The sequence below is a fragment of the Molothrus ater genome, chromosome 2, assembly GCF_012460135.2.
Source record: "Molothrus ater isolate BHLD 08-10-18 breed brown headed cowbird chromosome 2, BPBGC_Mater_1.1, whole genome shotgun sequence".
NCBI classification, from domain to species: domain Eukaryota; kingdom Metazoa; phylum Chordata; class Aves; order Passeriformes; family Icteridae; genus Molothrus; species Molothrus ater.
Genome location: NC_050479.2, coordinates 105,092,112 through 105,119,597, shown reverse-complemented (window position 1 = coordinate 105,119,597; position 27,486 = coordinate 105,092,112). Strand labels below are relative to the sequence as shown.

Genomic DNA, 27,486 nt, shown 5'->3' with positions numbered 1-27,486 from the left:
ATTTTTCATCAAAAATATGAGAAAGATAAATAAATTATAATGAAGTTTTTTTTCTGCTTTGCAGGTTTCTTTTACAATGCGTTTTGCTCCGGCCAGTGAATTTTGTTTAACAGGTAAGCAAATATTCACAGTCATACTTTTTTTCAGAAAAAATGTTTCCCAGACATTTGACAACTAATTCTGAGAGACTGGTGTTCTGAATTGTTGGATAAAATTTGCAAAATCTATTATAAATATATTCAAAAAGCTTTTGTTAGTTTTTCATTTGAAAAACACAAAAGCAAGACTGTTACAATTTTAAGAGTGCTATCATTTTCAATTAGGAAATTTACCACATTTTCCAGATGTTTGAACTTCTAGTGTTTCTCTCCCTTCTTTTCTTTTCTCCTTGTTTCCTCACATTTTACATTGGTATATATGGGCTTTTTTGTTTTTATCAAAGTCTTACAAGTGGAACTTTTTTTGCTATCTATTTCCTTCTACTTACCAGAATTTCAGCATTACAAACAAAACCATCTGCTGAGAACTCCAGGGATGTTATTTTAACACCATGGGAATGGCAAAGCAATGCTCTGGTGACTGTTGGGAAGTAGAGATGGCTTTGGAAATTTATAAACACCATTTCTGAAATTAACAAAATACAATTCAGAAATTAATGAATTTAGAGGTAATGATCTGGTTTCATTGGAATAAAAAAAATTAAGGTAAAGCACCAAATTACACTCTTGCTGTGCCTAGGTTCATAGGCTGAATTCTGTGTTTTACCTGTGGAATTTCAGTTTGACTGGCTGTTTTTGTAGTTAGTTTGCAGAAAGCACCTTTTTTGTTCACCTCTTTTATCATTATGAGAGAGATGGGCAATATTATTTACATGCAGTGCAGCTTTAACGTTGCCTACACACATACGATAATTTTGTATCCTTTTTTTATAAAATGTGGACAAATTGAATTAAAATTGCTATTTTGGATGGAATATTATGTTCACAGTATATAGACATAGTTTGCCTTAGATTAAAAGTTTTTGTGCTTTTTTATAGGCTTATCTTAGCCCTGGTAGAATAACCAAAGCCAGCCAAAATAATAAATAAGATCATGGTGTTCCTTTGCAAGTATTTTTCTTATTTTATGTTAAAATAGTCCGTAGCTCTACCTTTTTTATCAGTACTGGTAATCTCACCTTTAATTTAGATAAACTGTTCTTTGATCATCCTCTCATTATTCCAACTTCTTGACATAGGGTTTTTCTGTGGTGCTGCCAACACTTAAAAAGCCTTTTCAGTCTCAGTTCACCAAGGAGAAATTTCATCCCTTTGAATGTTTTCCTGAAATTTTTTTCAGACAAATTGTTCCCGATACCTTTTATGTCCTTTAAAAAATGGATATTTGCTTCAGCCTGTGCTGCCTTTTGGGTGCCTAGTGGGATATTCCTGGGTTTTGTTTGCAAATTAGTCTGCAATCACCTTGCAAAGAAAGAGAAAATCTTGGTTTAAAATTACCTAGTGATTTCAATTGTTAGTCTTAAGAACTTTTCAAAAGATTTTCATATTAAAAGTTTGGACTACTGATCAAAGAACAACAACAACAAAAAAAACCCAAAACAAAAAAAAAAAAAAATTCTTTTTCACCCCCAACATCTGGGCTCTCTTTTTCTGGGTCTTTTGCATATTCAAATTAGTCATTTCTCCAAGATTCATTATTCTGGTATTTTATTATGATATTTTGTTCAAAACATTGCTAGATATAATTATTAACAATAAATTAATCCATTAACTTTACCAGCTCTTGCAAAAAGATGGCTGTTGATACTGTCTGATCTTTTTCTTCATATGTAAAGATGTTTCCATCACCAGAATTTGTCATGGTGTTTGCCTTACAGATATAAACTGTAATGCAATTGTAATGCTTTGATTGATTTGAAATAATAATTGCTTTATTTATCAATATGAGATATCCAAGAAAACAAATAATTATGGCTAAAATAGCTAATTTAATTTATTTTTTAATACCCTCTCTTTAAATATCATTAATCATTTTTCTGAAACAAAAAATCAATGTAATTTAGAAAGATTTCCCCAAACATGTCTTTGACAGGATAATTTTTTTAAAATTACTTTAATTAAAAGAGTGAAATAAAATTCATCATCAAAATGTTATTTTCTGTGAACAAATTACTCTCTCCCACTTCATCCCTACACCTTCCATACTTTCTTTCTTTGGCCACCACTCTCAAAGATTCCCTGGTCTATGTTTCTGGATAAAATATGTCTAGCATTCAGTGACATTTTTTTTAAGAAGCTATGTCCAAAGACAGAGATTAGATCCCCCAAAAAAATTTCATACAAACTGGAGAATCTCAAGAAGTGGTCCAAGATGATCTTTGAGATCCCTTCCAATCCAGGCCATCCAATCCTTTTATGATTCTCTGAACTGTTTGCTCTCCTTATTGACTTTGTTTATAGCCTTCTTTGCCCTTAATAGTGATGCTTGTAGGCTTTATGAGGTACAATGGAAAATGAGCAAAAAAAAATGCTACAAAAAATGAGGTACAAAAAAAAATGAGCTACAATGGATACTTCTGCTCCATGAATACAATATATCTTTGCATGTACTCCCTAAATTTCAATGAATTAATTGTATTATTGTGAATATTTGTATGAACATGTCTGTGATGAAGTAAAAGGCTTGGCTGAATCCAGGTGATGACCAGCTCAACATGGAGGGCAGTGCTGGTCTTCAACACTGGTACTGAAATGCAAGCTGGTTTGGCACTTTTCATTGCTCTTTACCAACTTAAAATGTGAATCAAAGTATTCTAAAGATTATTCAGGTTTTTGGTGAGCCCCTGGTTCTGTTTATATTTATAGGGTAGGACACTGTGAACCTGCAAGGCTTCCTGGTGACTGAGATACTGGGGTGCTGTTGCCATACTGTCCAAAATCAGAATTTTCCATAGATATTTGATCAGCAACAATTCTTGCAAGAATTAACACTCTGACAAATAGCTGTATTTTAAAGTTTGTCAGGCTACTGACATTCTCAGAGGCTTTGAAAGTCTTCTAATAGTATGGTTGCATTGTTATTACACAATTTCTATGCAGTACACAAATTGAGAACCAGAAATTATCTATAATATAGAAAATCCAACAGGAAAAGATTTACTTTTTAATTTCTTAATTTTAAATGTTTTAAGCAACTGGTGGCATCTTATATTTTCATTTCAAGGAGTAAATTTGAATTCCATATGAAATAATAAGAGCTCTAAATAACTATTTTGAGGCAAAAAATATCTTAGAAGTGTATTCCATAATAGCTCTGGTAAATGGCATGGCAATCCTTTCAGAAGTTTTTTGTACCCCAATGAGGCCTTTTTGAAATGCTGAGGTTTTAGCAACTTAGAACTATTGTAGCTCATCAAATTACTGGCAGATACAGAACAAACTCTAAGGAACAGCCATTGCGAGTGAAAATTGGATTCACAGTTTTCACAAACAGAATCTGGTTGCCAGTGTTACACTTGAACAAAACCACAGGATTCACCTAATTACACTCCACTCAGGTCTCAGATGCATAAGGACATCTATTCACAAATTATAAATCAAAAGTCGTACAAGCTGGAATTAAATAAACCAGTGGTTCTCTATAATTGTACTTCACTTGAACCTCCTTGTAAATACCTGGTCCTGGCTCTCTCAGAAACAGAGCTCTGGACTTATGAGCCCCAGGTTTCACCTCATATTGCAGTTTCTATATTGCTATTATTCTGAAGTCTTTGTATGGCATAAAACTGTGTGTTTGTTTCTGTGCACAGGGATGAATTTCATACAGGATCAGTACAGATGAAATAATTTCAGTTTGCCCCTGAAAACTTAACAGCCATAAAAAAGCAGGAGTAATTTCTTCACCAAGTCTAGGGCTTTGCATACATTTGTACTCAAAATTCCACAAATCTCTGTGTAAGTGCAAAAAGTCCATTAAAAGGCAGCACTTTTATTTTTTAAAAAATGCAATTTCATTCATTTGATTAAATATTTTGACTACTGAAAATAACTTAATGCAGAGAAAGTTTTCATAATGCCCAGCAATAAATAATTGCTCTTCTGGGCCCTTTGTTTTAATTGCTGACAAGAATATACGAATATGTGCATTTTTTGAGAGAGGCTTAAATTTGTTAGAAGGGCTGTTTCTTTTTCAGCTTGGATCTGCAAGAATATGAATTTTAGCACTAGTGATTATAAAAAGGTGTCTTGAGGGTTTTGCTGTTGTGGCATTTCATTTCCTAAGAGGGTATTTCTCTTCTGTTTGTATCAACAATGGAAGACCCCAGAAGTGATACTAACTTTGCATCTATATTTTTGTTAGCAGTATTTTTATTTAACTAGTCCTAAATTCACTTGCATTTTCATTTCTTATATCTGCTGGTCAGCTGTACTAAATCCTGGGGATGATTTGTATGGAAAATCTCTCCAAGTTTTTTCTGCTACTCAGGGGCTTTCTTCAGGGTGTTAGCACACATAACCTCCCTTTTCCTAGCAGGAGGTTATCACCAGAAATTCCCCCTCTCTTTGGCCACAGGTTTGATGTGTGCTGAGTCAGATGCTGCACCTACACAGTTAAAACACAACTTTAGGTGGACCCAGCCCCTCCTGTGCAGATCTCACCGTGGCAGGGAGAGGAGCTGCCCCTGAAGAATAAAAGTAGTGTGTGCTTCACTCCCTGGGAGAGAGCTGGTTAGTGAAGGCAAATCCAGCCTTTATTCCTGGATCAGAGCTGTTGTGCTGGCCCACTGTGTACACTTGAGAGGTCAGAATCCAAACCCCTGTCTCCCTTCAAGCAGCTCTGCCACTTTCCTTTCTTAAAGGAAAATAAGATTATTTTGGGATCATTTGAAATTAAATACAGCCGTGGAGTAGTAGTTGTATTGGTAGTACAATACAATAGTATTGTAAATAGTTCTGATGGGTGTGGAATACCTGGTGTCACTTTTTGTGTTGTGCCTGCAGACCTGGGAAAGCCCAACCATAGAGCCTTAAGCTAACTAACCAATTAAAATGTTTTTAATATTCCTTATGCAGAGTTCCATACAATGTTGTCAGAGTACACATATATGGGCTCTGCTCTTGGACCAGACAGAGCAAGCCCTTGTTTTGAGAAAAGGCAGATTTTGATAGATCTTTGTATGAGCACAGGAGGCCTCTTGCAGGGTCAGGCTATTAGCAAACTTGGCAACTCTTTTTTCTCCTGCTATCAGTCTTGCAAAGTTTAATAATTTCATTAATGCTTAATCAGTTGGGTGTGAGTATGAAAGAGCTCCTCCTTTCATGCTCTCTTTGACTTTGTAGCCTCAGTAGTTAGACAGGATGTATTCAAAAGTTCATTCTAACTTCAGACTTCAAACAGTGTTTATAAAAGAAAGAATAGCCAAGACTTAAAAATAAATTGTTTTTTTTTAATACCATCCTCTATGCAATATTTTTACAATCATTACTACAAGGAGGAGGAAGTCTGAAAAAATAATTTCACACCTTTTAAACGATTGTAAAGGAAGTCTTTAAGGCAATTGCTTTTTATGCCTTTTTTCTTCATTCTATATTTTCTTATTTTCATGAGGAAGCAGCAAATGAAATATAAATTATTGGTTACCTGAAGTGTTAAGATTTCAGCAGAACCATCTCATTGATTGCATTCTGTAGAGCTTCCAATCTACTTTTAGAAATTAGTCATACATGTAAAAATAGGGTAGTGTATGTGATTTTTTTCCCTCATATATCTCCAGGCAGTAGAATGTCAGAAGCTACAGGAGCTGAGAGCTACAAGCCTCATCTTGGAACAGTAGAGATATAACTATTGTGGCTTTGGCATTTTCTCAAAATGAATTACTGGATGAGATACTAACTTGCTTTATTTTTACAGCATCTTAAAAACTGTCAAAGGCTTAGTTTTAAGTAGTTTTTTACTGGAACATTTAAGGGAAATTTCACCTAAATATACTTGCAGTATTATTTTGTAGTTTATCTTCAGGATGCTATTTTTATTATTGCATCTTTTATGTCTGAAGGTTTTTTTGTTAATTTTCATTATATATAGCAAAGATGAACAGCTGTTCTACAATTTTCTTATGATTTCTCAACAGTTTCATTTTTCTAACCCTCTCTGGGGATAGTTTTTACACAGTATTGACAACTTTGTTTTCTGATCTACTTGAATGAAATTAAGGAAATAATAAGGAAGAAAATTCTAGAAAGGATGAGGAGGGATGGCTTAATAAAAATGAGCTAAAATATTTTCCAACCTTTTTACAATTGCACTGTTGGAAAGACCAACAGCTATAACAAATTAAATAAGTGAGATTATAGAGTTTTTTCTGCCAATTTTCTAAGATGTTAATATGTCCTAAAGATTCTGTATCCTATTAGCTTACAATGGTTTCAAAACAAAACAAAATGCTTTTTGAGCAGGCACATCTCATTCTTAAGTAGGAACTCTACTGTGAAGAAATTAAGTTCTGAGGAAGTCGCTTATGTTACGAAGGGAAACATATGAGAGCAAGTGAGTGGCAGATTTACAGGTCTAAACGTGCTCCCCATGTGTCATTCTGAATACCTAAGGTGGCAGGGACCTGCTAGAAAATGGGTGGTCAAATTCATACTCATGGTGAGTCTTAGTCTCCTTGAGTCTCAGTGACTGCAATGTTCTCTTCATGCTTTCAAGAGTTACATAGTAGAAACCTTAAGTATTGCAGAGTGGTTTTGCCTTTAATGGCGGCGTGTAGTACAAGAAAAAACTCATTTTTCAGCGTGGGCTTGCAGGATCTATGGTACAATTCCTGCTTCCCACTGCAAATGAGCATCAAACTAAAGTCCAAAATGCCACCATATAGAAGAGAAGACTTTGTTCAGATTGATAATGAGATCATACACATACAGCTCTGGGGTTTTTTGTCTATTTCTATTGAGCCTTTAACTGTCTGGACACAACCCTGTGCCATGTGCTCTGGGATGACCCTGCTTGAGCAGGGGGCTGGGGCCAGGTGACCCACTGTGGTCCCTTCCAGCTTGACTCATTCTGCAAATAAAAAGCATAATATTTTTAAAACTGGAGGGGAAAAAAATACAGCCACATTTCACATGCATCTGATGATGTACTTCCTAGGGAAAAGGGGAGAGTGCAGAATGGAAGAGGTAAAAATGTGCTAGGAACTCTGTAACACCAAGCACTAACGGCATACATGGAGCATTGTGCTTTGCTTTATTGTTCTTCAGCACTGAGGTTTTTAATTTGGGCTTTTTTTAAGCTTCCTGTTTCTAAACTGTTCTGTTGTCCTTTCCTTCTCATCTCTTCTGCAGGTTGAAACAGATTTTGGACTTTGAGTACTTAGATAACAGGCATTATCCAGAGGAAGAAGTGAAATTTAAGAAACAATATATTTGAGGAAAGGGTAGAAGGTAGCTTGGGACAACTCTTCACATTGGGAGATATGGTTTCCTAGAACATAATGTGTTTGAGGGCTTTCCATTTTTCTCCAAAATCTTTATGCCTGTTTGGGTTGTCTTCCTTTTGAGTCACTTGTTAAATTGAGACTCCAAATGTCTGTGATAAAGAGATGCAAGTGTGCTAGACTGGGCCCATTGAATGTACAGATGCCAGACTTATTGGGAGTGACACTGTGAAATTAATATGTACACACTGCAATTTAAAGGATAATATTATGCAAATATTCCTAAGCATGACATGTTAAAAAGTAGTTACATTTTAGACACATCCATTAATATTTTCTCTTGAATATCAAGTACTTCCTCCCACCTGCCATCTCTTCCATGTTTTTACATGCTATGATGTTTAAATGTCATAAAGCTGTCATAACGCTGTGACTAGGCTTTTTGGTTAGTAGAATCTAGCACAATCTGCATTTATATTGTGCTCAGCACTTTAAAAACAGATTATGCATTTCAAGCAGTACCAAAAAGACATATTTTTAATAACTTTTTCTTCTTATGGAGCAGATTCTGAATTGCTTTTTCTGCTTCTAGCATATAGCACTACTATGTTTTGCCCCTAAGCAGCATATGGGGGGAAAAAAACAGGTTTAATGGCTTATTCTGAGTCCTGCTTGTACTCCCACTTCAGACTTGCATTTATGCATATGATGGTGTCACTCACTTTGAAAAAATAGCAATTCTAGGTGCTCAGGCTTAGGCCATGCCTTCCTACTTGCCACCCCAGCCAGTCTCACACAAACATAGTTCCTGTTCATCTTAGTTTGTGAACTGCTCTTAACACCTGGATTTGAATGCCAGAATTCCACACAGCAACTAAGCAAGCAAATGAACTGCCAAAGTTTGCAAACAATCACAGCATTTCTAGAATCTTGGTAGCATCTGAAAGTCAGTGTTTTATTTTTCTGATCAATGCTGCCCATTAATAGCAGTGTACCTGTGCCCTGAAGTGCTAGGATTTCTTGCTCCCATTTGTTACCCTATTTTTTTGTGAAGTACTGCAGAATATTGTTCACATTCTGTTCACATGTACGTTCTGGGCTTCAATTCACATGTATTCTTTTAGACAAATTATCTAAAAGTAATTTTAGTTTAAAAACACAACATTGCTTTGAATTAAGAAATGAACTGGCAGTGGAGAAGTCTTGCTTGGTGACTTAAATTAACCAGCAGACTTGACTATAAGCATGTAGTTGTAATGACAATACTATGAAAATATCACCAGCAACATCATGGTTAGATATTTTCAGTTTAAGGAGGATAAATATCTTTTACACACTTAAAGTGAATGAATTTTATATCTGAACTGAACAAAATATATCATGTGGAGCATTACACCTTCTAATGTTTCTCTATCAAAATTTGTTAAAAATGTACTGATCATGAAACTGCTTATTCTTCTAGAAAAAAAAAAGCACACAGATTCTAAATAAAACCAAATAAAATTATTCCATGCAAACACCTACAAAATATTAATTTAATAATATTGTAATTATGTACAACATTTGATAGATATCTACATGTACAATATAGATAGAATATTATTACTTAGTTTAAATTTTATCATCTATTGTCTTAATTCAAAGAAATGCAAAAAAAAATTATTATACGTAAACTGAGATTTCTTGTTTTGTACTCCAGTTAAAAAGTAGGAATCCTTAGGGACTGGTATTGGGTGAAGTTAAAATATGATAGAAATCTAGATCATTAAGTACATTTGTCACTCTGAAGAGAGAAGAGCAAAAAGGAGGAAGAAAATACTTAGATTAGATTATATTCCAACAAGAAAAGGTAAACAGAAATAAGAGGAACAAATGGACCTCTCTAATCCAAATAAAACATTTTAACAATGAGGAATTATGAAATCCAGGCCACATGGATTATGGAGCAATATATTTTTCCCTGCACACAACTTTTCTAACAGTAACAATCAGATAAATTACACCTCACGTTAGAATAAAGAGTAGGTATTTGTGTGGGTAAGTGTTTGAATGGCAATTAAATATTCCTAGAAGTTGTTATCAATACAATAGGCTTGATTATACAGAGGAAAATAATTTCTGTTAATGATGCTGTCATTTAAATACTGCATCATAGATGTACTTCCAGGAAATAAGTTCCTTCAAAGCACAAAAATCCAAATTGGGAGTGAAGATCAGAATGAACAATGACTTACTTTATTCCACACAGGTTACTATACTGCTTTTATTATCATAATATCTGATTATTTTCTGGTGATGCATTACACTATGGGTTTGTACCTCAGCACTCTGCCATTGCAGGATGAGACCTGTAGGCTTGAGAGAAGAGGGAGTAGGAGAAATGTGAAAACTTGCTTAAATATTAAAATATTCTGCATGTGTAAATACTAAATGAGAGGAGGAAAGAGCAGGAATGAAAATGATATCTAATTGGGTGAAAGAAAACATTGATATGTTTTCTTGATTAACATTGATATGAAAGAACATTGATATGTTCTGGCTAAGACAGAAAAGACTTTTGGAAGTTTAGGTTATCAAGAGGTTGATGTTTGATCCATGAAGGTTGGTATCTGTTTCAAGAGTTGTTCAGAAATGTCTGACAGATTGTTTAAAGGTACTACAACCTACAGAAAATGCCAGATTTTTCAACTCTTGGATTTTAATCAACTCAATATTTTATTTGGAAAGGAACAAAATGTCCAGAATATAGTATCCTTTTATCTCTTCTGTGAGATTGTTCCCAGGGCAGATGGGGTTTTGGAGCCTCTTTCCTTTGGTAAATGCTCCTGTCCCTAGAAAGGATTGTTATACCCTGGAAATCTGTGACCTTATGTTCTCACCGAGTGATGCTGCAGAGGTGCCCAGACAAACTGCAAGCAGAATATACTCAAAGAAAGATTTATATGGAGATTAAGCAAATTCAATTAAGCTAAAAAAGAAAAATAAATAATAAAATAGGAAAAAATAAGCAAAAAAGGAAAAACCAAAACAAACTATAACCTCAAAAAAAAAAAAAAAATCCCAAACCCATAACCAAACCAATCAAACAAAAAAAAAATCAAACTCTTCTCCAAAAACCCCACAAACATAAAACTGTATTCAGTGCCCAGGACAAAAAAGAAGCTGAAAATATATAAGCAATGGGGCTGAAAGGCCTCTGTAAATAAACACAAGCTAAAAAACTATGGATTAGAAACATATTAAACATTTGAAAGGACTCTATCTATCAAATATACTGAGTTTTATGATAGTTTAAAAACCTCTGCAATCCTGATGCATTTCTCTGTCAGTTTCTGCAGGAAGGTCCAGGAAAATTTTGGGTTATAGTAATTGTGTTAATGAAGAAAATTTCTGAAGAATTTCTAGATTTATATACTAAAAATATCCATGCACAGTATGTGTTTAAGAAATGTCCAACTAATTAAATGGATAATTATCCATCTGTGTCAGACTTTGAAATTAATTGATCAGTTTATTTTAATTAATGTCTAATAGCTTATAAATCTGTTATTTGCAAACTGAGCCTGAAGCTGTTGAGAACAGGCTGTCCTTGCATAGTTTTTATTTTGTGCCACAGGTCGTTTTCTAAGTGTTGCAACTGTCTTTCACACGGCCAGTACAGAGTTCAAAGTTATGTCAAATATCAAATGGATGTTTCGTTTTGCAAATTTTCTTTAACTAGAAAGGACACAGGACCTGAAATACCATTTTTCACCCTGCTATAAGTTTAAATCAGAAAATAATACATGGCTGGGATTCAGTCCCAGGTATCATATAAAAACTGTCCTGAATTTTTACCTATATCAGTTTATGGATAATTCTGTTTTCACAAATCCTGAAAAGGCAAAGCTACATATTTTCCTGGTTGTAATTATTTGCTGATTTGAGTGACCTGAGATATTTAAGTGGTCAGATAAGAGTAGTTAACTCAGACTATGGGTGGAAAAGGTATTCACACATGGGCATGTTATCAACAGGCAGTTGCATCGCAGTTTTTAATCATCCTATGTGTGTAGTACCCCTAGGAACTCACAGTTTGATCTTACCTGAAGCTGGACTGGTTTCTGCATAAATGTTTTTGCAGACATTATGGTTTACATTGTACAATATAATATCAGTAGTAGAATCTGCTTTCTCAACTGCAGCAGCTTATCAATCACTCTTCCTCTCCAATATTCAAAGTAATAACTCCCCAATATTCAAAGTAAATGGGGGCTTGTTCACGTCACATTCAGTCAAAAGGTACTGACTTTTTGGGAGGAGTTGCCAAAATAAGGAAAGGAAATACTTTGTTATATACAAAGTTGCAAAGTGTGATTTTTCTCCCGCAGGAAAAAAAAATGGTTTTCAGAATGAAAATCAGAAAAAGAGGTTACAACAAAACAGCACTATGGTAGGAAGCCTTTTTTGATGAAAATGCTATTTATTGTGATATGCTTGGTTTATAAACACTTCAAGATTAGGATTTGCATTGTGACTGAAAATGCATACAAATACTGTATCCATTTTCTTTCTCATTATTAGGTATTTGTAGTATGTTGCCGAATCGTTTGAGAGCAAAGCAGTCCTTAGGCTTATTTATTTAGATTGGTGGTGTATCTCAGGCTCTTCATTAGGCATCCAGATGTACAGCCATGTCCTGAGCAGGAAGGATTGCTGATACCTTTGAAGACAGAAATGGAGGAGAAAATTCAAGTAGACACTACTCTTGTCAAAAACAAATTTTTGCCATGTAGATAAGGAAGCAATTTATTAGGAGATCCTCCCCATATATAGGAGAAGCCACTTGGCTAGTTATTTGAAACTTGTGCAAGTTGTCAGTAGACACCAGCAGAAGGTAATGATCTGAGGCAGACAGTGACATATTGACAAATGTTTTAGTTCATCTTAATGTTATATTGGTCCTGTTGGTCATTCATCTTAATGTTATATGTTGCTGTTTAGATCATCTCTAAAGACATTGATAAAGTATTTTAAAGGAAATTTACTGCACTAATTCTTTGTTTACATAATAGAACCCAATATCTGTTGTAGGTGGCTTTGATTTTAAAGCTCCCATAGTCAACAAAGCTCTGCAGACTTGCTCACATTGGATGGTTCTTACAATTTCAGTGAGAAGGCTGATTGTACAGATTAATACAGGTGTAAGAATTTGCAGAGACATTATACAGCCCAACTCCTCTCCCAGAGCATGGAAATAAAAGCTTCATCATACTGTGTGAAGACAAGGTTTCTGCATGCTCTGTGCACAGCATTACATTCGATCAGGTATATAGCATTCAAATTATTCTAGGATATTGGCATTCCTTGTGAAGGTTTATTTCTCTTGAACTAGGAATAAAATTCTTTACTGTGAGGGTGGAAAGGCACTGGAACACACTGTCCAGAGAAGCTGGGGATGCCCCATCCCTGGAGGTGTTCAAGGCCAGCTTGGATGGGGCTCTGAGCTGCCTGGTCTAGAGGAAGGCATCCCTGCCCATGGCAGGGGAGCTAGAATGAGATGAGCTTTCTATGATTCCAGGAATTCACTATCCCATGACTATGATTAATCCTCTGAGGAAAGAACTAGATTCTGCTTACAGAACTTAGCAGCATTTTAACTAAGGGGACTGTTGCCTACATGTTGCATTCTGCTTTTTTCCTGCTAGATAAAAGCTATCCAGAAACACATTCCACAAATCTGGTTGCTTGGTTTCATGCTCTGTGAGCATTGGTTACCATAGTGTTTTAGAAAAATACTTTTTCAGGAAGCAGAAGCATGATCAAACATAGTCCACTGGAGTTGTAGTGAATGAATGAACCAACTGTTAACAAATTGAAAGCAATGCATTTATAGATTTAATGATTAGTAAACTTTCATTTCCTGCTACAATCAGAAAAGTATAAAAAAGATGGTGGCTTGTCAGTACGTCCAGAAGTATTCCTCTAGGCACCCAGCAGCTGCCAACCCTTTGAATATAGCTCCTTATGATTGTCCTGTGACTGCTGTAAACTGGCTCTCTCCAGCACCCAAGTCTTTCTGGAAAGCAAACCAGACAGTTACCCCCACCCAAACTGCAGATTTTTCTGTAGATACCTATCTCTGAGTCACTGGAACAAGCCCTGCCTCCCAGCTTTTAAGCCAGGATATACCTGGTGGTGATCAAAAAGTGTTATATTCATATTGGATTCCTCTCATCCAAATTTTACTTTACATGTTTTTGTTGTAATGAAAAAATGCAAATTCTTGACTTTGATCCCAAAGACGTAGGTACTGTGCAAGTTTAACATAAAAAGCCTTTAATGTTCTCAAGTTTATGCCGTCTGTGCAAGCTAATGGTTCAGAATTCCAGACAGAAGTTGAAAGGCAACTGAGGACTCTTGTCACAATTTGAAACAAGCAGTAAAGGTCTTCTACTTATTACTAGGAAAGAAAGAAAGCATCATTTAGGTACATGATGCTTGTTGGTCCTCTGAAATCTCCTTTGTGTTGGTCATTCATCCAGTACTGAAAATTTCAAACCAATGACTAACCTACTGTGCTGTCCGGTTCTGGTTAATGGTTCAACATGTTTCAGGTTCTTCAATAATCATTCTGTGCTTATTTATGTGTCACCCTTTGCTGTTGAGTGTGAACTAGAACAATCTCCTAAAGTCAGATGTGTTTCCAGCTACACTATGGTAATCTTGGCTGTGATGAGGCTCCTATCTCTCCACCACGAAGAAAATTTGGATATTAACATGAAATTCACAGTGTGTGAATGTATCTGGGGAAGAAGAAATACGTAATATCATAAAATCCAATGAGCTGTGGAATCATAAGCTACATGAATTCATGTATCATTATGGAATTTGAATTCTTTCACTGATGTACACATAATGTTTGATATTTATGTAGTTATTCAAGATTTTCTGAGTAAATCTTTTTACCTGATTGGCCAAATCAAAACCTGAGGGCAATAATTCCTTTAGCTTTAGGAAAAAAAATAATTAGAAATGTTTTGTCGAATACAGAACTTTATTCTACATTTACAGAGATGGATAACCAAGTAACTAAGGATCTGGCAGCTAAGATACTCAACAGATTGCATGATAGTTGATCCCAGTGCTGATTTGAGGATCTTGTATGGGAAGATGGGAAAACTCTTGTGGAAGGAAGTCTGCTTGTACGCAGGAATATTACTGAAATGTGTGAGGCAAAAACAAAGAAATGCCCTGCTGTGACTGCACAATGTGAATTTCACAGAGATAGTGTACAGCTGTCATTTGATAAAAAGATAAAAGGCTCTCCTATGAGGAAAGGCTGAGAGAACTGAGCTTGCTCAGCCTGGAAAAGAGTGGCCTCTGGGGTAACTTAATTGTGGCCTTTCAGCACCTGAAGGAAACATTCAAGAAGGATGGACAGAAACTATTTATAAAGACCTGGAGCAACAGGGCAAGGGGGAATGGCTTCAAACTGACAGAGAGTAGGTTTAGATTAGATATTAGGAAGAAATTCTTCCCTGTGAGGGTGGTGAGGCCCTGGCATAGTTGTCCAGAGAAGCTGCGGATGCCGCATCCCTGGGAGTGTTCAAGGCCAGGCTGGATGGAGCAACCTGGTCTAGTGGAAGTTGGCCATAACAGGGATTTGGAATGAGATGATCTTCAAGGTCCCTTCCAACCCAAACCATTCTGTGATTCTGTGATTTTGAGTTATATTGCACTAAATTTTCCCCAAAGTTAGTATAATTAGTATATCTTACTCAGAACATGAGTTTTCCATTATTCCTGTGAATTATCCCTTCCAAAGAGCACAGTATCTTCTCTATGATGACACCCACCAGCCATAGTGTGCCTTTTTATATGTTTGATTTTGTTAGAAAGAGACAGTTTATTGAAAAGAAAGCTGCTCATATTAACAGCATTCCCTATTGGAAAATGGGATTTTAAAATACGCTGCCTATATATTTTCAACAACCAAAGTTAATTTTTGTATTTCAAATAACTTTTCAACCTGTAAACTATATTTAGTGTATAAATAGTTCCCCCTCTACCACTCAATAACCTGTAAATTATACATGTATAGTGGAAGTAGGAGTTAAGTCCTCTCTTCCCTGCCTTTGATCACTCATAGCCTGCTCAATCTTTCAAGAAGGCTCCGTGCCTTTGATCTCCTCTGCCTCTATCTCTGTTGTTCAGGTTAGCTGGGGATGTTGATTTTGAAGTGTAGGTTTTCCTCACAAAATTAAGTCAGTTCAAACTAAAAAATAACTGCAAATGTAGCTGTTTGTACTAAAACCACTGAAGAAGTCAAAATCTAGAATGAATATTTAAAACATTTCAATGTACAAAGTGTTAATTTCTTCAACATAAAAGTAATTTGAGATCTAGATTTGAGGGATTGTGCTGTTTGGGGTGAGAATATTTTACAGAATCAAGAATTTGCAGTAGAGAAATCGAATAATGCTATATTTAAAACTGTTCTAACCATTTCTACTTCAAAACTCCTTGATACTTTGGTCTGCTGAATGAAAAACACACCTTGCATTGGACTATAGTGCACATGTTCTTTCTTTTCAACTAAGAGTTATGACCTGAGCAGTTTTTTTCAGGCTAATAGAACTCAGCCTGCTGGGAATGTAACCCAGCAAAGTGCATGCACAGGTCCCATATTTTATATGTAATTAAAATAAGAAAATGTGTGGGATAATTTTGGACATATGTACATATGCATCTACCAGGAAAACATTATGATGTTTTGGAAAGTACTGTCCAGAACTGTAGGAATAAAAGGACCTAGGGATGCATGTCATTTCCTTCTTGAAGTAATTTTGTTTCAAAAATTTGAATTTTCTCTTTTTGCCAATGAACTCTGCCATACTGAGGTGTAAGACTGTGTCATTTATACCAGTCAGGGGATAGATGACACATAGCTTGTGTTCTACTTTTGGTTCAAGGCAGCTAAGCAAAATGATCCTCTTAGATAATATTTTATAAGATTTTAAGGTATGAGCAGCCAGCATTCATTCATTTTCATATAGAGAAAAATATGAAGTAAAAAAAAAACAACAACTTTTTATCAGTGACAGATGAAACAATGGTCCAAAGAAAGCCCCTCTGACATCTTTTATATTACAGTCTGCATTCAGGTCAAGAATGAGTCCAAAGGAAAATAAGTGGCCTTGGGGGACCCTTGCTACATAAGTGGGCAGAAGGGAGCAAGAAGTCATCTGGGGTTTCTGCTGAGTTCTATCTGTGCAGTCCCAGGCCCCTGAGGATTTTTCCTTCTGAAGCTTGGGAGAGGATTTTTGTTGTGATGGGGTTCTTTGCACACGTGCATGAGCTCAGAGTAGCATTGCTGGCATTTTTGAAGGGCATCATTGGGATGGGAGCTATACTGGGACAGGTTTAGGCACTAGGCATGCTCCTAAATCAGGGAAAAAGTTCCTGGCTTCCATTCTGGCTATACTTGTCCTTGTTTTGAAGAGATGTTTGGAAAAGACAGATAGTGCTTTGTTTATCACAAGTAGAAGGCATGTAAGGAGGATTTGCTGTTTACCCTCTTTGTTAGCTGATATTCTGTGTGCACCGTCTTCCTACTCTAATGACCAGGAACTATACCAAGTCATCTTCAGATTTCAATTTTCAAAGGTAATGGTCAAGTTGGTGTAAACTGTGGGGGTGTTATTTAGAAATTATCTAATTCAAGGGAGTACTTATGATTCAGTGCAGCGTACGTATCACTGAGCAGTGTCAGGTATTCTGTGCTCAGTACAGTAATGTTGTTTCTGAAAACAAGTTAATCTTTAGCTCCTTTGCCTCTAAATCTGGTAAAAACATTTAACTGCCATGCTACCCCGGAATTCTGAGGAGTGATGTGCTGAAAGCTTTTAAATTTAGGGAGGAAAAAATAGATGGTTCAGATTTTTTCATCTACTGAATGGTGATGATAATGCTCAGTCATATTTGCACTTAGACCCAGAAGAGACAAACAAGGTAAAGTGAATGTGTTTTTCTATATCTAAGACTGGATATATGTGAGGGGATTGGATGTTTTATCTCTTGCTGTGAATTTACTTAATGTTTCTGGAGTGACAGAAGTGAAATAAATCGGAGCTGGAACAAGTATGTTGAAGGAAATGTCTGTGGCAAAGATCTTCCTAGCCTCAGGTTTGGTTTCATAGAACACCATGGCATTCCTACCTGTCTGAGCCACTGTGTTGTTGCTTGTGGAGAAAGGGACATATCTCCTTGGGCCTGAATTATCATCTGTAAAAAACTAAAAGTTTTTCTAAGGGATGGTGAGTAGTGATAGAGCCTGGCTTTTGCTTGGGCCTCGCTATGAACTTGTCTCCAAACCAGCTCTCCATGCTGTTTGTTCTACCATAACTGTGGTAGAACAGTTATGGTAGAAGAGAAGGGAAGAAGAGAAGGGTGTCTCCTGTTTGCTCCTGGTACTTTCTTTATACCATGCAAGAGTTACTGGAAAAGGCTCATCTGAATTTTCAGTAGTGGTTTAATTTCATTTTATTTGTACCCTTTTTTATTTATGAATATCTGCACACTTAAGGGAAAAGCTAATCTTAAAAAATCCACGAACAAGTCTTTTATTGCCTGAACAAGAGTAGTGGTTGTGCATTATTCAGTTTTCTATTGCTATGTGTTTCTAAAGATTGTTTTAATCCAGTAGCAAAGCAGAAAGAAGGTTGTGAAGAGCTGGTACCCAGCCATACAGCCAAAGGCCAAAAGTTAAGTTTCAAACAACACAGTGAAAAGTTTAGAGAAGGAATTTAAAACAAATTTTTTCATGGAAATTTCAGGAAGGGGAAAATTACACTTAAATTTAAAAGGAATGACATCTCTGGCTCTTACCACAGAGCATCTTGCTTAAGTCTCTTAATTCGGTGCTGTTAACCTTAAGGCAGAAAAAACCAGAAGGCACAGTGCCATTTGGAGATAAAATTAAAGTAGCTAGCAGATGATAAATTTTAATTTGCATGCATTTTACAAATAATTTTTGTCACCTCTGTACACTAGGGCCTTTGAGAATGTGATCTGCAGAGCAAGACCATTTAGTTCTAAAGTGTTATGCTGTGCAATATAGTATGTTAAAGTTAATCAGAAATGTGCAATATCCCCGCCACTTGCATGTCCTCTTCACTTTGTGCATTTTCAATTTTTATCTTGTAGTTTTAAAGTTTTAAACTTGCTAGTTTTGTTTTCATGTTGAAGAACAGCCATGTAAAGAGCAGAGATTCCCTTTGTATCTGCTTTCACACCAGCATGGCTGTTGCATTTCTTTCCCATTCTCTGTCAGATTTTCTGTCATATCTTGTGTGGGTTGCCATGCTTGGGGAAGACTCTGCTTTTTTCCTTTCCTATTGTTTAGCCTTTTAACCTGAGAATTTTGGGATGATGGTTGTTCTGTGGGAACTGAGTACAGTGCAACTATATTTGTCTGTGAGCAGAAACCCTCGGCACAGCCCAGGTTTCCCATCCTCCTTGCATTCCTCTTGCTGCCTCCTGAGCAGAGGAAGGATCAGTGCCCTGTTCTCCCATGGAGATGTTGTTTCTGTGCAGCTTCCCTCCACCTGGCCTCCCTGCCTCCTCCAGCTGTGCATGAACAGGGCCAGGCACTCCCACAGACACAAGTTCTTGGTTCCCTTTGTGCTGCCCGTGAATTAGTTCATATGCAAAGCACTCTGAGGTTCATCTATATCTCTAATTGTTGTCAGGCACATATGCAAGTGATATTTTAACAGCTTTTTAAAATCCTTCTTGAATATTGGTGAAGTTGGTACTCATTATTGAGGGTTAGCCACATGTTGAAGTGTTTTTCCACACATGGAAAATAAAAATAAAAGACTGTAGGATGCTGTGCCTGTCACCCCTCAAACACTGTTGCTCAGATTTGCCCAGTTCAGACTGTCTATTATTTGGAATTATTGGCAAATATCCTTCTGAGATCTGAAAGTCAGACGGTTCTTTTGTCCTTTTCACCACTAAATAATAGTAGCAAATTTGAGCAGGATATTAATTCATTGTTGTTTATCTGGAGGTTTCTACTCAATTCTACTGAAACCCTTATTTTTCATTATGGTTCAGAATGCATCTGGGTATATGGGTGGTTCTGTTGGAGATGTATTACAGCCTAAGCATTTTTATGGTTAATGGTAAAATGTAAGGTGGGATGAACTGAACTTGACTCCCAGGTGCCCTATTCGAAAAAGAAAAAAAAAAGTAAAAATTTGGTTTGAATTTTGCTCAAATCAATAAGAAAACTACTAAAGTGATAGAAATTGCATCTCAAGTTTCAGTTTCTACCTAACTCAATTAAAGACCTTTGGCTAAATTTTCTGAGTCTGGAAAAAATTAATTAACTTCTAAATAATCTCAAAGATGTGTTATTAAATCTCAAAGACCTTTGTGGAAAAGTCCCCTCTTGTATCGTTCTTGTGGCTGAGGGGTTGTTTGTGGTTCTTGGAGGTCACTGTGGGCCCTGTGGTCCAAGCCATGGGTCTTGTGGCAAGTAGCTGGAGTGATAAGCAGCAGTTCCACTTACCTCCTGGTGGCACCTGTTCAGACATCTTTAGTTCATAGGGAAAAGGAAGTCTGGATTCAAAGCCATGCACATGACATTGCAGTCTGGAAGACCATTTGAGAGAACTTACACCATGTCACTGCATCAGTGGGCTGGGTATCTGGGTGGTTCCAGCTGCTGGCCCTTGAAAACCTCCAAAGCTGGAAAAGAGGCAAACTAAGCCATGAACTGATTTTCTGGGGCCATAGCAAGCTTCTCTTCTGACTGACAGCTCCCACCTTGACCAGAGTGAGGCTGGCCCCACAAGCACTGGCTCAGCAGACAGGGCAGGGTCACTTCCATCCCCTGATGCTGTACCCAGCACCTCCTCCCAGCCCTTTGCCCCTGCTGGGCTGGAGTGGTTGTACCTTCTCCTTATCCTCTGGGTCCCACCAGCAATGCCACCACCATCTATAGAGGCTGCTCCAACTGTTCTCCCCCTCCAGTCATACTTGCCTTCCCAGAAACTCAGATCCCAGCCTCCAGGATGTGCCAGAAGCAAGGCAGGGTGTGACCTGTGCTGCCAGGCTGCCATGTGCACTGTCCTAGTCCCAGCTGGATGACAGCCTCAGGATCTCACTCTCAGGGCTGCACCACCATCATAACAATCTCCCTCCACTTCAAAGCCCCCTTTCTCACACTTCCTTCCTTTGGTAATGAACCTTCAATTTCCTCCAGGTAAATAAAGTGGAACTGGAAAGAACTGTAAAACAAAACATAAAAGTAGCCGAGCTGGAGAGTTATAGCCTGCAGTGTCTCTGGGAATGGGTTTTCCTGTCCTCACACTGCAGTTTCTAGCCTGTTGTCTCCTAGTTTGTTTGCCTTTTCTTCCCAGATTTTAGCTATAAGATCTCTAGCATGCAACCTTCACAGGAGCATTTGGAGACATGCTAATAGGTAGGGAGACTCCTCCCATATCTCCATTTTTATTAATGGGAGGATCAGAGAAATTGCCACGTTTTTAACATTGCTTTTTGCAGTAGCTATGGTAGAAATGGTGTAGTTCATGGTGTAGAAACAGTAAACTCATTTGTTGACAGCACAAAGCTCTGAGGTCAATTCTTCTGTATGAGGTTTTCAGGTGCTGGGAGAGCATGTGTTTGTTGCTCAGTAAGTTATGTGGTATTTTCATTTGGAAGTGACATTTTCCGTGACATTTTACTTTAGAACAATAGCTGGGCAAAATCGAAATTTCAGGTCTGTAGCAGAAGAGTAATGTCTATTACTTAGTCTATTTAGTAACTTGCATCATTTATAAATTCTGCCTGATTGCATCTCTTTTCACAAAATCCAGTTTAAATGCGTTTTGAAGAAGGGAGGGTACTGACTGGTTTCAAATGTGCTGGTTTGCAAACTTGCAGACCAGCTGTCCTACTCACTGGTGAAGATAAGAGGGCTCAGATGAAGAGTTTTGTGTGGCTGGAAACACAAGCAATTTTCTCAGGAGACTGCTTTGAGGGAGATTGCAGCCCCACTGTTACTGGTGGGTATTGCCGCATGCATGTATAATTTGTGTTAGATAAAATCAGGAAGTAATAAAGACAGGTAAAAAGAAGAGATGAGAGATCTGCTGTGTTGGGTTTTTTCCTTTCCTTTTCTTATTTTTCTTAGGGAGAAAAAAATGTCCAGGGGATGCCACATTAATCTGGGGAGAAGCGAGTGCTGCTTTAAATCAGAAAACTTGTGTTATACGAAGTGCTTTATTTTGGGAACCATTTCAGTATGTTATGAAGGAAAGTTGCAGACTAGGCATGTTTACTAGACCTTTAATTGCTACATTTAGGAGAAAGGCGCTTTTTTTTTTTTCTTCTACCCTTCCCCCTCCCCTTTTTAGCGACAAGAAGCCAGAGTTTGCTGTGCAAATGAAGCAGGCTTTGCAAGAATCAGATTCACTTTGGACGACTCTTCACATTCCTCGTCATCATTACATTAGGCAGCACAATTCCATCTCTGGTTGTTGGGCAGAAAAAGTGGGCAGCCTGCCAGGTAGACGTTTCCATGGCTCCCAACCCCCAAAGGTGATGCGTTTTTCAGCTAATTCAATGAAGAGTGGGCTGAACTTTGGGTATAAACTAGACAATAGCTGCCTTCGCAGTATCAGCAGAATGGTTTATGGGAATGCACTCCACATTTGGCAGAGCATCATGTGACCTTACGGCTGAGATTTTGTGATGGTGCCAACGGAGACTTGGAAAGCGGTGCCCGTTCTGACTTTTTTCCTCTTTTCTTACATGGCTCAGAAAATGGTGGATCTTAATACTTGACTTTAGCCAGACTCAGCAAGCAATTGAGCTTTGAAGCACAACTTTGCCTTTATTCTGGCTTTTTTGGCACACCACCAGGAGGCTGTCCCTTTCACGCCTGATAAATTCTGCTTCTTATCTCCAGATAGAAAAAAGAAAGAAAGAAAATATAAGCAGAATAATTATACTTCATAACTGCATTTTAGAACTGCACGTTTTCTTTTTTCATTGGTGACGTGTAGTTTAGAACAGCCCTCCTGAGTGTCCGAAGGATAAAAGTTGTTATTTTTTTTTATTTTTCTGGGTTTTCTTTTCTTTTTGTTGTTTTTTTTTTTTCCTCCTTCCTCCTGTTTAATGAACAGGCGTTTGAACTGGGCAAACGGGGCGACAGCATTGAACATGAGATCATTGCAGCCTAGTGTAGCAAACTGGCACCCTGCCTTTTCACCCCTTTGCTCCGGCACATTTGTGCAAGCCCCATTTATAAAACCGGCGCAGGGGCGAGGTGAATTTTCTGGTCTCTCCCCACCTCTTGTCCTGGGCAGGCAGTTGCGGCAAGGATTGGTGCAGCTTTTGCGCAGTGCTTTGTGCCTGGAATTCCGAGAAGAGCGAGAGAGAGAGAAGACAGGCATCCTGGTCTTCTTCCGAGAAAGAACAGGAGCCCTAAGAAGAAGAAACAAATCTGAGTTTGTCCTACATACAAGAGTAGAGAAAAAAAAAAAGTGACTCTCCTGCTTCCAAAAAAAAAAAATCTGGCATGTTTCACTACAGAGGCATCAGGACGTGTTAGAGCTTCTTAAAACAGTGTAACAAAATGAGCATAGGAGATTGTTTCTTTAAGTACAAAAAAAAAAAAGAAAAAAGAAATATGGAACTAATTTTTTGTTTGTTTGCATGGTTTTTTCACTATTGCTCACATAGCAGTATTTGGCACTGGGTGAACACGTACCTTTCATATCAGGTATAGCTTCTGTTTCTTTTTTCTTTCCTCTTTTTCTTTTTTTTAAGCCGTTTTAAACGTGTTGTTCTGCAACTGAGTTCTTGTGTATTAATTTTAACGTAGCCTTCTCTTCACACTTTTTTAAACTAACTTTTTGGGGGTGTGTTTGATCTAATGCTGCTAAAGATAGAAAGTAAACAAAAAATCGAGGCTCTCTAGAAATAAGTGGTTAGGCACATTTTGTCTTAGCTAAGCACTGGAGTTATGCAAAGACATTAATGTTACATTTACTCAGTCTAAGCTTTGGTTATCTCTAAGAAAGTTGTGGGTATTTAGATCTGGTTGCTAAGGAAATTAAATTCTTTTTTTACAGTGTGACTCATGCTTTCAGTTTCTAAAGAGGAGAAGTGAAAAAAAAATCGTGTTAAGCTGCAGGAAAGGATCGCTCTTGTAGCCTGTATATTAAAGTTGTAACTGAGTTAATTCAAATATGAGTTTCTTACAGTTTATATCTAAATCTGTAACAAAGAAATCAGTGTGATAAGCACTGGAATAAAAGGCACATTATTGGGACATTCATGAAGCACTCCTGATTTGCAGCCAGTAGCAGTAACTATTTTAAGATATTTGGAAAAGCAGCACTTGTCCAGGAATAGCTGAAAACAGTATTTAAGATACCCATTCAGGATGTTTGTGATAAGTGCATGTACAGTTAAAGTAAATTTTGAGCATATGACGCTTTAGTAGAGCCTTTTACTTAAGGCATTTGTCTGTCTGTTGTAACATATTCCTAAGCAATTAGAAGAGTATGTAACAAAATTCATTCTGACTGACAGATTTTGAAAATCTCGGCCAAATCAGTGTTTTACATAGTTTAGATTTTTTTTAATATTATCTTAGTCTTTTTAATTTATGTTAAAAATACAGATGTTCTTAGCTAGAAATTACTTTGAAATTACAGCATCTCTTCCATCAGAAACTCTTACATTTGTTAGGTTTTTTTCCAAAATGTTCATGATATTTGCATCTATAATAAAAGGCTTTATAAATATTCCTTTATGAAATAGAACTGTTTTAACATGTTCTTTTGTTTTTATACATTACTGAGTAGAGAGCAATTTCTAAGATTATAGATTATATGATTATAAGATTATATGCTAGTTTTGCTACTTTATATTTTTGTTGTTCTGCAATGAATTCTGGGAAATTGCTGAATGGAGACCTTATATATATATGACACATACATCTCCATATACCCATTTTGGACCAGAAAGTGTTTCTTAGGTTTATGGTGATACTGCCCTCCCCAATACTTTGTTGGAATAGTTTTGTTTGTCATTGATACCTAAGCCTGTTGAGAAACCAAGGCTTGCATTAGCTTAAAATAACTTTTCAAATTTCTCTATCTGGTCAGGCAATCCCCCAATCCCCCCACCAATAAGTTTTTGCAAATGTTTCGTAATTTGAGCCACTTAGTTTATGCCCGTATTTTTCTGAAGTTCCGTACCTAATTACCTCATTGTGTTCACTGCTTGATAAAAAGTACTCCCTTTTGTTAAGTTTGCTCCTTCTCTTCTGAAATTCCTAATAGAAATTAAGTATTTGCAGGTTAAAAAAAGGCTGGAAATTAATAAAAGAAAGAGTCCCTTTTCCAAAGCATGCATGTTCACAGCATGTCTTCCCATGGCCCTGAGGAGGGGCGTCAGCACTGTCGGGTTTATATCTTAAAAGCATAATTACTAATTTTGTGTCTATTTCATGTTCAGAAAACACTTGACATAAAACAGATATTTCAAAATCTTTCTCTCACTGTTTTTTTTGTTGGTTTTTTTTTTTTATTTTAGTGAAAGAAAAATTAAAATGAAAAAGGAAAATGAAGAAGTTAATGATACCAGATTTCAGCGAAGGTAATACAATGATCTTAAATAACTTTTTTCTTTTTTTTTTTTTTTTTTTGGTTATACAGTAAAGCTATTGGCAAGAACCTGCAACAGTTTAAAAAAATATTTCCTTAAGACAGCCCACAAATATAATTTCAGAGATGTGCATTAAAGTTTTGCTCTCATTATTTGCTGTTGGGAATGTTGCAGATTGTGTAGCTGTAACTGCATAAAGATGTAGCTTTATACTGTATGTTTAAATGAAGCTTAAGAATTAACTGAAACATCAGAACATAATTTGTTCTTTGATTAGGCCTAGCAGATATATAAGATATATAATATATAAGACATGTATTTCCTAATATACTCATATTACTAATATATTTGTAGTACATATATCTACTTTCTACTGTGTAACCATAATGCAGTGACCAATTATTTTTCAAATGTGAACTATATCTTCACAAAAATAAAAAAGAGAAAATTGGAAAAGCATTTTTATAGCACTTATTACAATCATTTAGTAAGTTGTATATGCAGTCTGCATACTTATTTCTGATACTAGGATAACTATTCTAGTTGGAGGGCTTGTCTCTACGTATTCTCTACAGCATCAGCAGAATGCAGTTATAAAAATATCATTCCTTCTGAATGCTGAAGTGTTGCATAGAAAGTGAAAGCAGGTTTAAAAGAGACTTTTCTAGAAAATAAACTAAAGTTATTTTAAAATGCAAGAGGGTATGAACATGCAAGATTTAATTCACTGATTTAGAAAAGAGAAGGAAACGGTAATTCACTAATGCTCAGCTGTCATTACTGAACCAGAAATACATGTTGAAGTCTAAAAAGACACCTTTATATCGTGCCTGGTTTTAAAATTGTACGTGAGTCTCATGGCTGAATTTTACAAATGCCTTTGCATTCATATTGTTGCAAGTTATTCTGATGTGTCAGGTGCAGTATTTATCAATGTTTTTGGTTAGAGTATGAAAGTTATAAAACTGTGTCTCTGTGTCACCCTTCTGAATTACTGGGTTTTGCCCCAGAGAAGTTGTTTTCAGTCTGTTGTTTAGGGTACCCTACATTCAGTGTGGGATAATTTTTAGAGGGTTGCTTGCCGGTCACAAGAAGGATGAATTTGTTGCAGGTGTTAACCCTGAAGTTTTGCAAGATTGCATTTCCACTTGCATTCTCATTACTAGGGAATTGCATTGATGGGAGGGTTAGTAAATAAAATATACAAATTAACTTCTTTGCTTTGCTTAGTGGCTGTTATCCAATCCACAAGTTATTGTCAAGCAGTACTTTAGTTGTGGTGTAATGTGAAGAAATAGCTATGCAGTTTTCACAATATTGTATGGGAGTAGCACTCCACTGTGCCTTGTTGCATCTCAGATTTGATGGGGTGAATTGTATTTTGAGTTGTAGTACATGATATGAGCTCAGACATGAAGGAAAACCCGTACTGTTCACTTCTATGACATGTCCAGTTTTTGATTCCAGTTGAGCACACCATAGTCAGATGCAAGTTGGGAGCTGAGGGTTCATCAGTAAGGGAAACAGTGCACAAAAGGACATTAGTTCCAGCTGAAGACAAAACAATCTCTTGCCGTTAAACTGTTAAAAAAAAAAAATCCTTCCATTTTCAAATAGAAACTAGTCACAAGTCTTTGGCTTGTTTGTTGCCTCCACCATTTATGCAGCTGAGCTTGGAGGAGCCTTCTTTGCAATAGATGGTAATGTTTTCACTCCTGAGTACCCGTTCTCGCATCGCATGGTATGTTTGTTTGTTTGTTTGAAGTCTCCTGCAGTCCCTGTAAGAGGAAAGCCCTAACCAGCCATGCCAATTGGCATAAACCCGTAGATCCGATCTTGTGTTGAAACGCACTGCACAAGCTCGCTTCTATGGGTCTGTGTCAGTGTGGTGATCTGGCAAAACTTCACCCCGCACCCACTGCAGTGGTGTTTGACAACAAGCCCAAATGAGTGTACAGAACCATGTGCTGATTCTGGAATTCTTCTCTTGTCCATTGCCTTCCAACCTGATTAAGGGATTTGTTCTTTTATAGTTTGCTTTAAGCATCTGTGGCTTAATATCTTATTAAAATTTAGAAAGAGGTGTGAGGGAACCGTAGGGTTTCCAGTGAGGGAGTGTAGTATATACAATTTCCTAGCTTTATTAAATATGCCATTCCATGGTATTGCACTCAAAAACAAAGAAGGCATTTATATTTTATTCTTATTTTAAAGTAACACCAAATACTTATTTATTTCCAAAGATGTTCTGGGTTTTCATCCCTATCAAATATGTATGTATATATATACGCACACAGCACACGTATATATCTTTATACATATGTAAACAAGATAGAACAGAAGTTCTACTTCTGCAGTAGAAAAATCTATCTAAG

The 27,486-nt window shown here is 36.7% G+C and overlaps 1 long non-coding RNA gene across 1 annotated transcript in view; it reads left to right on the top strand.

Moving 5' to 3' along the window:
* LOC118688430 (uncharacterized) overlaps nucleotides 1-27,486 on the top strand; it is a 224,181-nt gene that overhangs the window by 160,308 nt on the left and 36,387 nt on the right. The window contains exons 5-6 of the long non-coding RNA XR_004980469.2: nucleotides 65-113; nucleotides 25,040-25,102. This is a non-coding gene — a long non-coding RNA (uncharacterized LOC118688430). The remainder of the gene's footprint in view (nucleotides 1-64; nucleotides 114-25,039; nucleotides 25,103-27,486) is intronic.